Genomic DNA, 18548 nt, shown 5'->3' with positions numbered 1-18548 from the left:
ATCGGGGCTTAACTGGTGAGAAACCAGTTGAGTCCAACTCTGCAGACTTGTAAATAAAGCTTGTCGTGTCATCAATTTTAAAGAGACTCATGTGTGAGAAGTTTTATTTCTGACAAATGGGGGCTCGTCCGGGATCTACACTCCGGCCGTGAGGGGAGGCGAGAAGAGGGACATCGGAGGCGGTGCACCCCGCTGAGTTCAGCGGCTCCTAGTCCCTTGCTCGTCGCTTCGGGCGGCTTGAGCGAGTGGTATCCGGACAAGGTGACACAACAAGACGGAGAGGAGAAGGGTGACGGTTCAATCCCCGGGAAGACACCGGTAAGTGACGACTTACGATTGTGGTGTGGGGATTGGGTAACAGGTGTAACGGGATACACCTGTTTGGATAAAAACCTAACGTAATAGATCAGGTATAGATCTTTTGTCGTAGCGTGAGGACACTGTCGCGGGACTCTAGGATAGACCCCAGGGAAACCTCGGCGGTAACCGAAGGAGGGACAGCACCTCCGACGAAGTGCCGAGAAGAGAGGGGTCAACCCCAGGAAAACCTCAGCGGTAACCGAAGGAGGGACAGTACCTCCGACGAGGCGTCTGAGAAGAAGGGAGTAGGGTCCAGAACGAGAGGGTCCTCAGCAACGATAAACAGATCTAGGTGGGAAAATGGGAGGATCAAAACTAAGGGCTCGTCTGAAAATTCAGGACAATTCCTGGGAGTACCCCTTGACAGCCCTTTGGGGAGAATGTTTGAAAATTTGGATAGTAAAAGATATCGGGACAAAAACAAGAAAAAGATGGTCCAATATTGTCTCCTTTGGTCAAAACAACCTATTAAAGGTTCCTCGGTCTGGTGGCCGAAATTTGGATCTGATGAGGATTGGGTTAGACAAGCATTAAACATATATGTAAATTCGAGATAAAAGGATGAATTAAGGGAGTCGGACCCTAAACTTCCACTGGTAAACCGACCCTGGACAAGATCCCAGACTGGTCCAGGACCATCAAAGTTTTCAATAAACCTAAATCCCCTGAGAGAAGTTCCTATGGGAGGACCGGGAGGGGGAACGGGATATGTGAATGTTCCCCTAACTAGTACAGAGGTGTGGGGATTTAAGAAAGAAATGAAAAAGTTATTGGAAGATCCTATAGGACTGGCTGAACAGCTCGACCAATTCCTGGGACCAAACACATATACGTGGGAAGAGATGCAGGCAATAATGGGAACATTATTCTCACCCCAGGAGAGGCAGATGATTCGACGGGCTGCCCTCCTCATGTGGGAATATGAACAACCTGGGGACCCCAGACCCCATGAACAAAAATATCCCTTAAATGAACCCAGGTGGGACAAACGAACACCCGAGGGATTGGTAAGTATGAGACAATATAGAGAGTGGACAATTAAAGGGATACGGGAGGCTGTGCCAAAGGGTCACAATTTTACCAAGGCATTTGGGAACCACCAGGGGAAAGACGAGTCCCCTACTGATTTTTTGGAGAGGGTGAGAAAGAATGTCCAACAGTATGCTGGCGTGGACCCTAGTACACCAATGGGTGAACAGCTTATTCGAATTGAATTTGTTTCCAAATCATGGCAGGACATTAGAAAGAAACTAGAAAAGGAGGAGGACTGTAGCGAAAAACCCCTAAGTGACCTGTTAAAAAAGGCACAAAAAGTATATGTGCAGAGAGAAGAAGAAGATCAAAAGAGGGCGACAAAGGTTATGGTACACACTATCCGACAGATGAATGCTGAATCCAGAGGGGAAAGAAAACAAAACCTTCCTCTAAACAATCCAAGATATCCAAGAGAGGGAAGACCCCGGAGGTTCGTTAAGTGCTATTACTGCAATGAGGAAGGACACTTTAAGAGGGAATGCCCCCGATACAAGAGGGAATTGCGTGCCCTTGAACTTATGGAAGAAGATTAGGGGTGTCAGGGGTTCCAAATGTTAGGGACCAAATATAAGAGGGAACCCCTGGTAAAACTAAAAATTGGTCCCAAGGGAGAAGAGGTGGTGTTTATGGTGGACACAGGAGGGGAACGAAGTAGCGTAATAACTGTGCCAATCGGAACTGAGCCTGTAAAAAGTAATTTGACAATTTCTGGGATAGAAGGGGCTCCCAGAATGGTATCAATAATTCCCCAAGTAACAGTGAAACTGGAAGAAAGAGAAGGGGTACAAGACCTCTTGTTATTACCGTCGGCTGGATTTAACCTCCTAGGAAGGGACTTACAGGCTCTCCTAGGTTTGGGTGCTCTCCCTGTGGACGGAGAAGTGCGAGTCCACCTCTGCGCTTTAAAGGAAGAGGATGAACGGCAGATTGACGAGAGAGTCTGGTATAAGGAGGGAAATCGAGGAGGTCTGGACATCCCACCTTTACATGTCACATTAATACCAGGTCATCAGCCGGTAAGGAAACGTCAGTATCCTATTTCTTTGGAAGGGAAAAAAGGGCTACAGCCGGTAATTGAGACTCTAATACGAGACGGACTATTAGAAGAATGCATGTCACCTTATAACACCCCTATACTCCCAGTGAAAAAGTCAGATGGATCCTATCGCCTAGTTCAGGATCTAAGAAGTTTGAATGCTATTGTTCAGACCCGCCACCCAGTGGTGCCTAATCCCTATACTATTATGAGTCGGATTCCCCCAGACCATGAGTGGTTTAGTGTTATCGACTTGAAAGATGCCTTCTGGACGTGTCCATTAGAAGAGGAAAGTAGAGATATGTTTGCGTTTGAATGGGAAAATCCATGGACAGGTAGACGGAGACAGTTTCGGTGGACTGTATTGCCCCAAGGGTTCACTGAATCTCCAAACCTGTTTGGACAAATGCTAGAACAAATCCTGGTGGACTATCCACAATCTGATGATTCCCAACTAATGCAGTATGTGGACGATTTACTATTATCAGGACCCAAGGAACAAAAAATGAGGGGAGATACCATTAGACTCTTGAATTATCTGGGGAAAAAGGGTCTACGGGTGTCCAGGAACAAGTTACAGTTTGTTGAGAGAACTGTGATAAATCTGGGACACCAGATAAGTAAAGGACAGAAACGGATTACCCCTGAACGGATTGTGGGAATCACTAGAATGCCGTTACCCCGTAATAAGAAGGAAATAAGACAATTCCTGGGACTCTTAAGTTACTGTAGGTTATGGATAGAGGACTACTCAGCTTTGGTGAAGTTTATGTATGAAAAACTGACAAATGAAAATGAATATCCATTGAAATGGACCCAGGAGGAGGAGGGATGGTTCGAGGACTTGAAGCATCGCCTGACACGAGCCCCAGTACTCACTCTGCCCTCTTTAAAACAGCCCTTCCAGCTATTTGTCACTCATAACCAAGGAACAGCTGTGGGAGTTTTAACACAGGAAAAAGGCGGTCAGCGACACCCAGTGGCTTTCCTTTCCAAAATGATGGACCCAGTGTCTCGCGGATGGCCGACGTGTATCCAGGGAGTAGCGGCTGCTGCTCTGTTGTTAGAGGAAGCACGTAAACTTACTTTTGGAGGAAAGATGACTGTGTACACCTCCCATTCTGTGAGTGTTTTATTAACACAAACTGCCCATCGATGGCTGACTGATTCTCGCATATTAAAGTATGAAACCATTTTAATGGTTGGAGAAGATTTACAGTTTGCAAAGATTAATAGCTGCAACCCAGCTCAGATTTTATACGGCAGTGAAACAGAGAGAGAGGTGGAGCACGACTGTGTCGAGTTGACAGATCTTCAGACCAAGACCCGAGAAGACCTTTGCGATACTCCGCTGGGAGAAGGATATGAATTCTACATTGACGGCTCCGCCAGATGTGTTGACGGAATGAGAAGAAATGGGTATGCTATAATAGAAGGAAATACTTGGAAAGTAGTAGAATCCACGAGACTACCTGGAAGCTGGTCAGCACAATCCTGTGAACTATATGCCTTGCAGAGAGCCCTCAGAATACTGACAAAGAAAATTGGAACGATTTACACAGATTCCAAATACGCATACGGGGTAGTGCATACCTTTGGTAAGATCTGGAAGGAGCGTGGTCTAATTACATCAAGAGGAAAGGAATTGGCACACGAACAGATGATTACTCTGACTTTAGAAGCCTTGACATTACCCCAGGAAATAGCAGTGGTCTACATACCAAGCCATCAGAGGGGAGATAACCCAACAGCAATTGGAAACAGACTGGCTGATGAAGAAGCCAAAAGAGCAGCCATGCAACAAGAAGTCCGTTTGCTGACCTTAATCCCAATAAGGCAAGGCATAAAGAAAGCTCCCATTTTCACTGCTAAGGAAGAAAAGGACATGGATCAGCTGGGCGCAAGCCAGTTGCCTGATGGAACATGGAAGACACCAGATGGAAGAATGGTTCTAAATAAAGAAATAACTCGCAATATTTTAAAACACCTGCATCATCAGAGCCACTGGGGCACCCAAGCCTTATGTGACACAGTGCTTCGAGAATATGTGTGTAAGGGAATCTACACCTTGGCCCAACAGGAGGTGCAGAATTGTTACCTATGCACAAAAATTAATAAGAAGGTAATGAGGACAGGGACCATGGGAGGTCAACCATTAGCCATACGCCCTTTTCAACGTATCCAGATCGACTTCACAGAGTTACCTCAAGTCCAAAGATGGAAATATCTGTTGGTGATAATAGATCACTTTACCCGATGGGTGGAAGCCTTCCCAACAATAAATACTACAGCCTCTACAGTAGCTCGCCTCCTCCTAGAGCAGATAATCCCCAGATATGGTATAATGGATTCTATAGACTCAGACAGGGGTCCACATTTTTCTTCAAAAATCCAGCAATTGATTTGTAATGCATTACAGGTCTCTTGGAAATTACATACCCCTTGGCATCCACAAAGCTCAGGGAGGGTTGAACGTATGAATGGAACACTAAAAATGCAATTGACAAAGTTAATGGTGGAAACTAAAATGCCTTGGATAAAGTGTCTGCCCCTGGCTTTATTGAGAATTCGTACTGCCCCACGAAAAGATGTAGGGCTGTCCCCTTATGAAATGATGTTTGGGCTTCCCTTCTGGAGTACAGTTGAGGGGTGTCCCACCTTGGGGGAAGGGGATATATTTGTTAGGAACTATTTACAGGCACTGTCACGCTCTTTTGCAGATTTACGAAAGAGAGGACTATTGGCACAAACACCGCCTTTAGACTTTTCTTTACACAAAGTGGAACCAGGAGACTGGATTCTCATCAAGACCTGGAAAACTGAAAAACTCCAGCCCCAGTGGGAAGGTCCATACCAAGTTCTCTTAACTACAGAGGCTGCAGCACGAACAAGAGAGAAGGGGTGGACACACGCATCCAGATTTAAGGGACCTGTAGAGGCGCCTCAGGACCCTGATACGAACTCAGATTGGACTTGTGTTCCTGGAGAAAAACCTCTTACCTTACGATTTCGCAAAAAGACTTAATTCACAATGTTATTGTTATGTTCTTTGATTTTTCTCAGTTTGCCTATGTCTTTATCAGGTGTGAAATGTAAGAAATGCAGAGACACAGTGGTCCTGTTTCAGGACCACATTTGGGGAAGAAAGGAAGGTAATTTCATTTCCCATACCTCAGTTCCTGAGAAATGCTGGGCAGAAAATACCACCCAACATCCATATACCCCTTGTGTGGAAAAAGAAGGAAATAATATGGGTCATTATATACAGATTCCTAATACCACTCCTTTCCCTCTTAACGGTTGGAAGGGTGACTCAAGCCCACCATGCCCTGATGGACTCTGGTTTTGCATACACCAGCGTACTGTTCCAATGAAAAGTTACACTCCACACTCGAAAATGCCTGTCCCTTTAAGACAGCCGGACTTAGTTCGAGTCCATCCAAATAACCATGTAAGTTTCGGTAATGCAGTTGGGGGAGATAACCTTTTTGTAGATCTGGCAACTAAAATTGCAGGAACTTTTAATGTCACCAATTGTTGGGTCTGCGGGGGTCCACGGATGTCAGAGCAATGGCCTTGGTGGGGGGAGCCCCTCAATTCATTGACCATGATTTCCCGAATTTGGACAACGAACCGAACGAGATCAAGAGAAACTTGGTCTCTCTCTAACGTCCCCTCTGGTTTTTATTGTCTCTCACGAGCCGGCAAATACCCAGTAGGAGAAAGTCCCTGCAAGGCTGTATGGATTCGCATTTCGCCTGGTATTTTCACTTGGTTTCCTAAACCCCAGACTTGGTTCTTATCCACTGTTTTTAAAACTAATTGCCTACCCCTGTCTAATAGCAGTATTCAGTTTTGGAATTGTACCACTTCCACCATCACAGGACCATACCAATCAAATCCCGTTCTTAAAAGAGTTTGGGAAAGGGGGTATGGAGTTTCCCCAAATGGATTATTCCGGGTATGTGGTAATAAAGCTTATACTCATCTTCCCTCACAGTGGAGTGGAACTTGTTTCCTAGGAATAATCCGCCCAGAATTTTTCCTCCTACCCCACGATCATGGTCATAAATTAGGCGTGAAGGTTTTTGATACATTACACCGTCAACCCCGCTCTACCACGGTACATTTGGGACAATGGGGAGATGATTGGCCTCCAGAACGCATAATTCAATATTATGGTCCCGCTACATGGGCTCAAGATGGATCCTGGGGTTATCGTACTCCTATATATATGTTAAATCGCATAATTCGCTTACAAGCAGTCCTTGAAATTGGTACAAATCAAACAGCTCTAGCCCTGCAATTACTTGCATCCCAGCAAGGTCAAATGCGCTCTGCTATATATCAGAACCGTCTGGCCCTAGACTATCTCCTAGCCACAGAAGGAGGTGTATGTGGAAAGCTTAATTTGACTAACTGCTGCTTACAGATTGATGATAATGGCAAAGCCATTCGAAAAATCGCTGATAATATTCGTACATTGTCCCATGTACCGGTTCAAACCTGGCATCCTTTCCCACAATTAAATTGGATGGACAAATGGTTTGGAGGAACCTGGTGGCGTACCTTCTTGTGGGTCATCGGAGGTATTTTATTCCTCCTACTTATTTTGCCCTGTATTATTCCCTGTCTACGCAGCCTGGTGATTTCCATGGTCCAACAAGCTATGCAACCAGGGGGAATGGGAGACCCTGTAAGACTTTTATTTCAGCGTGAGATTAATGTATCATAAAACGTTTCTCTTCCCTAGGTTAAAATCCCCATTCATATCTATATATATATTCAACACATTTTAAAGAGAGAAAGGGGTGGATTGTTATATAGAGAATTTAGGTTAAAACGACTTAAGTTAAAATGTGATGATTAATCATAAACAGCGAAGCCAGAACGGACAGGGAGTTTACTAGCAGTCAAGGACAAAAGGATCTGCTGAATATGTTTTTTTAAACCTATCTTTTCATGGTCATAGTGAGAGACATGCAGGAGACAAAGGATTGATAAGAAGGGTGAGAAACAGAATTTAGTGTATGTAGAGTTCACAGCGTACGTAACGAACGTGATAATTAAAAATACAGTTATACTTAGAATGCTTTTGTAATACTAACCAATTAAAACAGTATTAATAAGAAGGGGAAGGGCAAACAATAAGGGTATAAAAATCAATGCACTGTATGTATCGGGGCTTAACTGGTGAGAAACCAGTTGAGTCCAACTCTGCAGACTTGTAAATAAAGCTTGTCGTGTCATCAATTTTAAAGAGACTCGTGTGAGAAGTTTTATTTCTGACAATAATGACTTTCTGAATTGGCAAAGTTCAGGGATGACACAAAACCTGGGGTCACCTTTGAAAAGGAAAACATTCAATAAGTTTCAAAGAGTGTGGAGATTTATTAAGATTTACTAAGATTTTGCCGGAATCCAGGAATTGATTTTATTTATTTGTAATTAACATATATAAAACAAATAGAAATCATATATCACATTGTTCCAAATGATACATTGAATATTGTTGATTTCAATAGAGACAAAAAAGAAAGAAAGCTACAGAATGAAAGCCCATTTATAACACACACCAAACACGGGTCCTCTACCTGCCCCAACCAACTATAAACTGTACTAAACTTAAATGACTAACATGCTATCATATATATATATATGGTTATATCTATATCTAATTATATGTACATTAAATTATATTGCTTTTGTAAACATTCAAAAGATTCCTAAAATCATTTCACACAAACTCATTGGTCCAGACGTTTCAAATGAATTATTTATACATTTAAACCTAATGTTCGAGTATACGGAATGCAACTCCATTAAAAAAAAACTCTCAAGTTATATGATTTTTTTTCTCTCATGGTATACAACTTTGAATTTCTCTTTGTGGACTCCCTAATGTTAAATTGACACCTGACTTCCAACTAACTGTAATACATTTGCTTGATATCATCAGAGCTAATTAAAAAGGATTCAGATGAAAATCTGATAAATATAATTTAGGAGCTATATTTTCAAAAATCCCCTTCAAAATTAACTCTGGATTCAACGGAAAAATAGCATTCTAAATCTGTTGCAAAAACATGCTAACAGAAAGCCAAAAATGCTTAACGTTTGAACAAGACCAAATGGAATGATGAAAATTCCAATATCTTCACCACATCTAAAGCAATGCTCGGATATATCTAATTTCCATCTATTAAATTTTTGAGGGGTAATGTATAATTCTTCTCATTTTTTTTATTTTTTACATTGTGAATCACGTCAATCAAAATATGTACAAACATAACTCATTAAAATTACACACTGGTCTTTCTCCCCTTTATCCCCCCATTTCCCTCCCTCCCATCAACTCACCCCATCCAAATCCATAAATAATCAACATATACAATACCATAAAACCATAAAACAATCTTTTCACACAATGGAAAATAAACACGCTGAATCTAGTCTTTTTGTCTTCTTATCATTTTCATTAGGGGCTGGATTCGTAGGCAAGCTCTCTCTGATATGTTCCATGTCTGGTTCCCAAATTTGTTAAAACGATGTGACTTTATTTTTAAAATTATATCTAATTTTTTCCAATGGAATACATTTATTCATTTCCATGTACCATTGCTGTATACTCATGCTCCCTTCCATTTTCCAAGATGACATTATACATTTTTTGCTATCGCTAAATCTATCATAATGATTTCTTTTCCACTTTATCCAATTTGAGGCCTATTCCGCTACTTCTTAAGTTACTAAAAGAGAAAATCTCTGATTTTTTTGGTTTATTGTTGTAATTTTATTTAGTCTCTGAATTAATTCTTCCCCTAAAGGTATTTATTTCAAGCATGCCCAAGTTGCATGTAATGTTGTTCCCATATTCTTCGTATAGTGAAAACACATATTTGATATTGTTGAATCCCATTTTTAAATTTTAGATGAGTACTATATACCCTGTGTAACCAATTATCCTGTATCATGCATAATGTTGTGATTATTGTCTTCCTGATCGTTCACGAACATAAATTTTCCCATACTTCATTTTTTTATCTTTATGTTTAGATCGTTTTCCCACTTCTGCTTAGGTTAATAGTTTATTTCATTTTATTTATCTTGCATCTTAGTGTACATAATGGTTATAAATCTTTTGATGATCATTTTGTCTGTAATAACGGATTCAAAGCTGCTTCCTTCAGGTAATCTCAAGCTATTTCCCAATTTATACTTTAAATAATCTTTCAATTGATGATATGCAAACATTATACCATGCGTTACTCCATATTTACTCTTCAATTGTTCAAAATTTAATAAAGTATTTCACAAAAACGTTTTTCTATTCATTTTATTGGTGGATTATGCGTCAATAGTAATTCTGGTATTTGATCATTCATGTTTTTTTCTTTGTAAGTGGATCTTCTTCCATGTATTAAGAAAATGATGCAGTACTGCTGGGTTTTTATATTGCACCAGCTCTCATCCCACTTATAAACTATCCTTTCTGGTATCTTTTCCCCTATTTATTCTCGTTCTATCTCAGTTCATTCTGGGTTATTTTTCACTTTTCTGGTAAAAACTGATAAATACCTTAATTGTGCGGTTCTATAATAATTTCTAAAATGTGGTAACTTTAAACCAGCTTGATTATACTCTCTGCTAATTTATCTACCGCTATCCTTGGATTCCTCCCTTTACTCAAGAATTTCCAAATTATTCTATTTAGTTCCTTAAAGAATGGTTCTGTTAAGGGAATTGGTGATGTTTGAAGTAAGTATTTTATTCTTTGTAACACGTTCATTTTAATGCAGTTTACCCTCCCTATCAACGTTAGCAGTAATTCTTTCCAGTGTTCTAAGTCTTCTTGCAATTTCTTTATTAGTGGCTGATAATTTAGTTTGTATTAGTGGATTAAGTTATTATCTAACCTGATCCTGAGGTATCAGATTGCTTGTGCTTGCCACATAAATGGTGATTCATTTTTAAAATTCTGTATAATCTGCATCACTCATTGGCATCACTACACTTTTATTTGCGTTGATCATGTACGCATATATTTCTCCATATTCCTTCAATTTCTTATGTAATTCTTTTACTGATGCCTCTGGTTCTGTTAGGTATACTATGATGTCATCTGCAAATAAGCTGATATTATACTCCTTCTCCTTTAAAGTAAATCCATTTACTTTTAACTTCGCCAATGGTTCAGTATACAATGCTTTAATCCAATTTATATATTTTCATGTTAGATTGAACTTCTGTAATATTTTAAATGGGTAATACCACTCTACACTGTCAAAGGCTTTTTCTGCATCTGGAGGAACAGCCACTGTTGGTTTCTTATTTCCTTCAACTGCATGAATTTGATTAATAAGTTTACAGACATTGTTTGCTGTTCGTCTTTTCTTAATAAATCCAGTTTGATCGTGTTTCACTATTTCAGGTAAACAATCGGCTAAGCTGTGCTAATCATTTTGCAATTATCTGATATTCTGAGATAAGTAGAGATACTGGTCTATATGATGCTGGTGTTAATGGATCCTTCCCCATCTTTGGTATTACTGTAATTATTGCAGTCTTACATGAATCTGGGAAGTTTTGTGTTTCTTCTATCTGGTTCATTACTTCCAGGAGAGGAGGAATTAATAACTCTTAAATGTTTTAAAGTATTGAAAATGTATTTTCACCTGGTGTTTTATTGTTTAGCAGCTTATTTTCAATAAATCCTTTACTTTCCCTATTTCAAATGATTTTATTAGTTTGTTTTGTTCCTCGCAGTTTTGGCAGTCCAATTTAGCTCAAAATTCATCTCTTTTATCATATTGCCCATCGTACTGAGTTTACTCCAATTGGTCATAAAATTCCTTAAAGTTTTCAATAATATCTGATGGATTATATGTAATATGTTTGTCCCTTTCCCTTGAAGCCAGTATCGTGCTTTAACTGTTTTAAGTTGCCAGGCTAATATTACATGTGTTCTTGTCCCATTTTCTAATACTTTTGCTTTGTTTTCATTATGTTCTTCTCTAACTTGTACGATTGTAATATTTTTTTATTTTATCTTAATTAATTGTAATTCTATCCTTTTCGTTATGTCATTATATTTTACTAATTCCTTTCCTCTACTTAATATCTCCCATTCCAACTGTTCTCTTTCCAGTTAAAATCCTTTTTCATCTGAGTCACATAACATATTAGCTGCCCTCTAATGAAGGCTTTCATTGCATCCCGTAATATAAATTTGTCTCTCAATGATCCTGCGCTTATTTAAAAATATGTTTTAATTTAGCATTCAATCAATTCCCTGAACTCCCATCTTTTAAGTAGCATGGAGTTTAACTATCTATATGTTCTTGGTCAGATATCCTCCTGTTCTATTGCTAATAATAGGGTGAATGATGTGATAGTGACCTGGCTTTATATGCAGTTTTCCTTCCTCTCCCATGAATATGGGCTGACAAACAAAAACATATCAACTCTTGATTTAAGTTTTGTGCCTATTCAAATAATCTGAACATTTCTTCTCTCTTGCGTGTTGCATCCTCCATATATCCACAAGTTTCATTTCCTGCATTAATCTTTATTCGTCTTACTTGTTTTTGTCCAGATGTATCTCACACTGGGTCCCCATAGAAACTAATGGAGATAAGGTTCCAATATCGCAGACAATTCCACCCTCACCCAATAAGGAGGGGTGCGAAATATCTAACATAAAATTAATAAATCTTAATTGATCTGCTTCATAATAATTTTAAATATTAGGTACTTGCAAACCTCCTAAAGCCTACTTCTAGGTCAATATACCCATTGCCACTCTTCTTAATGTAACTTTCCATAACAATTCTTAAAATACTTTATTTAAATCTTTAAAAAAAGAATTCCAGTAGAGAACAAGGAATCAATTGAAACAAATCTGATGAATGAACAATCGGCTTCATTGAATATGTATGCATCTAATGTTGATAATGAACAGCTTGTGTCTGAGGCTTTCTTAGCTTTAGGTCAAGACAAAGAGAATATTTTGATTGGGGAGACTTCAATTGTGTTTTAGACCAATTATTGGACAAATTTCTGAAAGTTTTCAGAAATTTGAAAGCAGCAGTTCAATTGGTTTCTTTGATGAAAGAAATGAATTGGATAGAGGTCTGGAGAAGATTAAATCCTACTTAGAAAGAATTTTCATTTTATTCTTCACGTCATGATTCATTTTCTAGGTTTGACTTGTCGCATCAGTACATTCGCAAGCAAGTGTCACTCAAGCTGAATATAAGAGTCATATAATTTCTGAGCATTATTTGCTGTTTATTTCTTGGGTGGGACCAGATTTTAATCAATCTATCTTTCATTGGTTATTTAACCAAATGATATTGAAAGAAATGGAATTTGTAAAATTTATTAAGGATCAAATTGCTATATATTTAGATTTGAATAAGAATACAGTCAGGAGTAATTTTATTGTATGGGATGATTTCAATGCATTTCCATGAAATCAAAGGAAAATGAAAAATGAAAAATGAAAAATTTCTGGGAGAGTCTCAGTTGTTGGATAAATAAATAGCACAGTTGCGAAAGTAATTTAAAAGGAATTCTACAGAAGATAATAAGGCTTTTTTGACAAAATTGAAGCTAAAATATAAAACATTGCAAAATAAACTATTTCACCATTTGATTGAAAGATCTAAGCAATGTTATTATGAGTTAGGAGACAGCGCACATAAAATCTTGGCATGGCACTTGAAAACTGTACAAGCTTCAAGGATTATTTATGCTGTGAGGAAGGATAATTCAGTTACTTTTAAACCACAGGAAATTAATGACCAATTTGTTATTTTGTCAGAAGTTAAATGCTTGTGAGGGAGTGTGAGACGATGATTCTATTGAAGAATTTTTGCCAGATTTAAACTTACCAATAATGAAGGAGGAGGATGTGAGAAAGATGGATTCTCCTTTTATGGATTTAGAAATAAAGGATGTTATTCAACAAATGCCTAATGGGAAGTAACCAGGATATGATGTTTTTTTTTCTGCTGATCTGGTCTCTGTATTCATGGATGTTCTTAATCACGTAACTCAGGAAAAAGCTTTAACAGACTCGTGTTTGAGTGCAATCATAAATGTTACACCAAAAAAAAAGACTGAGAGCCTTTGAAGGTTTCTTCTTATCTCCCAATTTCTTTGTTAAAATAAATTTATTTATTATTTAATATTTATTTTAAAATATTTATTTAATGTGTATTATAAAACAATAGTGAAATTATTAGCAAATAGTTTAGGAAAGTATTTACCTTAATTAGTACTTTCTGACCAGCACAGTTTTATTAAAGATAGGTATGCTTTGAATAATATTCTTCGAGTTGTTTCATTAATCAATGCTTCACGTCAGCAACCTAACCTACCAATGGTAGTGTCAGTAGATGCCGAAATAGCTTTTGATAGGGTCGAATGCAATTTGTTACTTAAAATTTTGTAGAAATAGAAATTTGGACCCTAATTAATTGGTTGGGTGAAGGCATGAAATAATACTCCTGTATCAAGGTTGGTTGCAAAATGTGAATCTTCTTCCTTTTTTATATGAGCACGTTCAACTCATCAAGGTTGTTCTTTGTCACCAGCACTCTTTGCATTGGACATTGAACTGTTAGCTCTGGATATCAGGCAGAATGAAAATATTACAGGTATAAGAATTGGAAAGGATGAATATAAGGCTAATTTATTTTCTGATGATTTTTGGATATATTTAAATAATCCGAAACAATCTTTAATTTATTTTCAAAATTGTTTTGAATTGTACGGTAAATTTTCTAGACATTAAGTGTCTTGGAAGAAAAGCTACCAATTTGTGAAGAAAATTATGATCAATTACGATCAATCTAGGCAAATTGGTAAATTTTGATGGACTGATAAAATTGAGTAATTAGGGATTATGATAGATGTAAATCTGCAATCATTGTATAATTAGTATTATGTTCCATTAATGAGAAAGATTAAAGTGCATTTGATTAAATTGAAAGGTTTACCTTTATCTTTAATAGGTCGCTAAATTGTATAAAGGTGAAAATGTTTCCACAAATTCAATTTTGTTTAATTCCTGAATAAAGTTTATGGTATAGAAATCCGCCACGTCTGAAACAAGTATTCTTAAATACTTAATCACATTGCTAGACCATATGAACTAAATATCTAATTTACATTGTGAATAATCACCTTGAACTAATTCCATATCTTCAGTTTTATCCCAATTTATTTTACAACCAGAAACTTTTTCATAATCTATCAGTTGCTTTAAAAGTCCAAATAGTGAGAGTTGTCAGACTCTCATTATGTCTTTGTCATACAAAGACATCATCTGCAAATAATCTTATGCTCAGTTGATTTATCATAAACACTTTTAACTGTTCATCAATACAAATAGATTGTTCAAGATGTTCTATATTACATGCAAACAGAGTAGATATTGGCCACGTCTGAAACAAGGATAAATGACGAACTTGAACTTAAATTATTTAGATATTTGCCTATTAGCTAATACTTCAGCTTGAGGACATCTGTAAAGTGCTTTAATCCAATTTACAAACTTAAATCCAACACAAAATTTACCTAAAACTTTAAATAATCTTTTCGAATATATCAAAAGCTTTTTATGTTACCTAATGCAACTTTAGTCGCCTCTTTGTGCCTTAAACAATAATCTTACTATATCCTGAGATGTTTCTCTTGTTTTTAAGAAAACTGTTGATCAATATATATGAAATCTCAAACGGATATTTATTCTATTTGCTGAGATCTTCGCTATAACTTTATGAACAATGTTATACAATAAAATTGGTCGAAATGAGGGTGATCTTAAAGGATATCTGACTTTGTTAGGAATAACCATAATTCTCTCCATTGAAAAGGTTTCTGGAAGAGGGTATGAACTCGACGGAGAAACACCAAGGGGCGCCTCGGTTTGCGGAGTCATTGGCACTGAGCTACAATACTAGCATAAATGAAGTAATTATTAAGTCTTTAATTCCTTAACAAACTTCCACAGGAAATCCATGCTCTCGTGGAGACGTATAATTCTGTAAACGTTTAAGTGCTTCCTTAACTTCTTGTTCACTAAATGGTCTATCCAAATTATCATAAAATTGCATTAAATTTTGAGCAGTGGAGGCCAAAATCCATGTTTTGTCCAGATAACTGCCGGAAGAAATCACCTCTTTCAAATCCAGGTGCAATCACTTACCCAGGACCCCGAACACAGCCACAATCGGGTAGTAAATCATAATTGTCTGTAATATTGGAGGCAACGAAGAAAATGGAAAGACAGTGAGTGGAACTCTCATCTTGACGATGATGGGGAGTCTGAAAGGGACAGCTCTGTGTAAGAAAGTAGCAGAGAGCGGCGAGATGTACAGCCTTCATCTATCCCAGGATCATCAATAAACGGTAATTGATGTTACCTCCAGAGAAATGAGCGTCGCATAAACACAGCCAACATTCTTGTTTGTGCCTAACGATGCAGGTGCAGGAATTTAAACGAACCTTTGGGAATAACAAACGGCGGCACATTTAGCAGAGAGAGAGCACAGTGCCACCCGTTGCCCAATACGTGACGCCCCTTTGTGTTTCACCCTCGTCCGACCCACCATGTTCATCATTCCTTCCAATTTCAGCATCTAAAGTGTTAATTATCTGAATGAAAATGTTTTCATAATCTGTGACCATAACATGAGGGGACAGTGGAAGGGAAATGCGAACCCCCACGGATTCGCTTCTGCACGAAAGCAAAGGTCACAGATTTCCGTCAGGTTTCTGCAGTCGGACGCTAACCTCTCGGTCAGCAGTAGCGCAGGATCGTTTATTTTTGAAAGGTTGATCATTATGTTTTAAAATAGTTCAGCACATGTTCAGGTACCTCAAACCTCACATCAGCGACTACACAATGAACAGTTGAAACATATTAACTTGTCCGATAGGTTTTCCCATCCTCGTGTCCTACAGACATGACCATGACCAATATATAATTCTTGTCTACATTAACTGCAGTTTGATGCATAAGTGACTGCGAAAGCGCTTATGATAAATAGTGAGAATTTAAAAATATTTGTGATTCTTCATTATCTGGGGGAGGGCGGGAGAGTCTCCTGAACAACTGTTCCAACAACAGCCCCGTCCTCTCTCAAACACACATCTCTAGGTTTGTTACTTGCAGCTCAAAAGGACACATTCTGCACAAAGGAGCTCAGGAACTGGCCAATGGAGCCACTACAATATGTTGACATCGGCTATGATATCCAGTGAGAAATACCAAATCTCTCCACATGATTTATATCCCCATCCCACCACGCTCCCATGCCGCACATTCACGGGCCTCTTAAATGTCTCTGGAAATTCACTCGTGGATCTTTTTCCACCACCTACAGCACACAGGCATCCTCTCGACTCCCAGTTCAGATTCGTGATACCCATTCATCCAGTTCTTGAGCAACTCTCCAGCAGTCCCTTGTGAATATCTCACACGAAGTCGTCATCAGCCCGTGGCCTCCATCGGTTCCTTTCCTTGTCTCACCGTCCGCTGAATGTCCTTTCTTCAGCTGCAGAGCCCTTCATCGGTCCAGTGTCCTGGTCACCACCCAATGGGTCATCAACTCAATTCTCAATCTCAAATGTGTGTTGTTCCCCCAATTTTCTGGTGTCCTGTGATATTCCACTGCTTCCCTGTAGCCAGCTCCACCTCGTGGCTGCTGACCAACATATGTGTCACAAAAAAACATAAAACAATGCGCATAAAGCTTTCTTTATTATGGCGACACAAACATTTATTCATAAATGCACAGGACAGATGAAGATATATCCATCTCCCCAGATGATTAGATATTGATATGCGAAGATAGTATGTCTAAGAGTGTGAATGTGCGATACTGATTGATGCATTAGAAATATTTTCATCAATTATATTTAACCCCGGTGAAGAAAGTTTAATATGTCACTTCATATTTTTGGTTTAGATGTCATATGGAAGTAGGAACTTTCTTTCATTTGGTTGGAAATGTGATACGGTTTAATAGTTTTGAATAATATTAAAGAATTTTAGGAAGTTATATTTAAATTTGAAATTCAATTTTAAACAATAATATTTTATTGGATAATATAAAATATTATGCTTATAGTTAAAGTTGAGCAATTTTCAAATTGCTAGGAAATGCCTTGCAGTTACATGGAAGAATGATATTGAATTGACTATTCACTGTCGGCATGCAGAGAAGAGGTCATGTATTCCGTTAGAGAAGATAACAAATAATCTAAAAATAATTTTCTATTTGTTAAAGTTTGGAGCCCATACATGGATTAACATGTTTAAATTGTTAAAATATTTCCCATGAAGGGATAGGGTTTTCGCCAACCGCGACCCATACCTGAATGTATTGGCTTTTTTTTAATGTTCTCTATTATTGTTTCCCTTTTGCTGGGCAGCATGGGTCTTTTCTAAAATGACCTCTATTTCCACATCGATAACACTCCACGTCATGTCTCAACGTATATCTTGGCTGGTTATGTGATAGCCTCTTAACTTGCTGGCTTGAGTTGTCCTTCAGGGTCATGGTATGAAATTTCCCCTCAACAGCCTCTAATGCAGCAGCAATAGCTAAAGCATCGGTGAGCTTCAACTCACTCACTTTTTCCAGCAGACGTCTCCTGAGCTTGTCTGATCTGCAGTGCTGCAGACTTGATAAAATAATTGGTTGTCCAAATCAGCTGCCATGTAATTGCATCCAACAGCCAGCTGGCGCAATCTCGTCAGGTACTGAGCAACTGTTTATCCATCTTCTTGTTTCGTTCTCCGAAACAAATGGCGTTGAAATGTAGCATTCGGTGTCACTACATAGTGTGCATTCAATGCATCGACTGCTTTCTGGTATTCATCCTTCCTACCTGTATTCAAAAGTGTCTTAAAAGTTTCCCGAACTGTGGGTCCTGCAGTGAAAAGAAGTAACGCCCTTCTCTGCACTTTTTGTTCCACCGTACCGCTATCGAGAGATAGGCCACGACTGTCGGCGTAGGCTTCAAATTCTTCCAGCCTTGCCTTCCACTTCACACTTACAGTGCTTGCATCACCAGTCTGGTCAAAATGAGGAACACCTCG

Source organism: Narcine bancroftii, chromosome 3, assembly GCF_036971445.1.
Source record: "Narcine bancroftii isolate sNarBan1 chromosome 3, sNarBan1.hap1, whole genome shotgun sequence".
In the NCBI taxonomy this organism is placed as follows: domain Eukaryota; kingdom Metazoa; phylum Chordata; class Chondrichthyes; order Torpediniformes; family Narcinidae; genus Narcine; species Narcine bancroftii.
The sequence above is the reverse complement of the archived record's forward strand: the minus strand, read 5'-3'. Positions refer to the sequence as shown.